This window comes from Formica exsecta, unplaced genomic scaffold (genome assembly GCF_003651465.1).
Source record: "Formica exsecta isolate Colony F162 unplaced genomic scaffold, ASM365146v1 scaffold233, whole genome shotgun sequence".
Taxonomy (NCBI): Eukaryota; Metazoa; Arthropoda; class Insecta; order Hymenoptera; family Formicidae; genus Formica; species Formica exsecta.
In genome coordinates this window covers 962,629-963,257 of record NW_021849616.1, presented here as the reverse complement: position 1 = coordinate 963,257, position 629 = coordinate 962,629, and positions in this window count along the sequence as shown.

Sequence of the window (629 nt, the reverse complement as noted above, 5' to 3'; positions counted from 1 at the left end):
TTTTTTTTTTTTTTTGTTAAAAACAGAAGGAGCAGTAGATTTTGTAGTAAGCTGCTTTTAAAAGCCATTATTTCAAATCTTGGTATCATCTTAACTCCTTATAATATAAATGATAGAAAATCCTCCGAATCCGAGGATTCTAAGTGACGCACAATTCTAAAAATTCCCGTCCATAAATGGTTAAAGCTCCTACGACATTTATTGCACAGTCCGTAACAAAGTGCCGAATTTAAGGATTTCGCGGAATACAGTTTGAAAAGCATTCTGTTGTGCAAAGTTAGAAACATTTCACCCTCTTTTACGTAACGCGCGACGGTCATTGACGACGCATCGCGCGAAAATGGAGTCAAATGCTCACGATGACTCCCCAAGGTTTTCATTTACTACCATTTATTACGCTAAACGACGTAATTAGTACTCGATCCTCATGAGACTGCTTTAATTGGGAAGTCGAGCGATCGATATCGACGGACGAAACAAGAGGGACGTTTCGGCACGGCAACAAATTATATTTTTTTACCGTACGAGTAAACTGGATAGCTCCACGACTATTTCCACACGGATCTAGCGAGATTCGTACGTTATACTTTTTTTCCGTTGACTAGACTTAACAGGAATGATATAGCGTC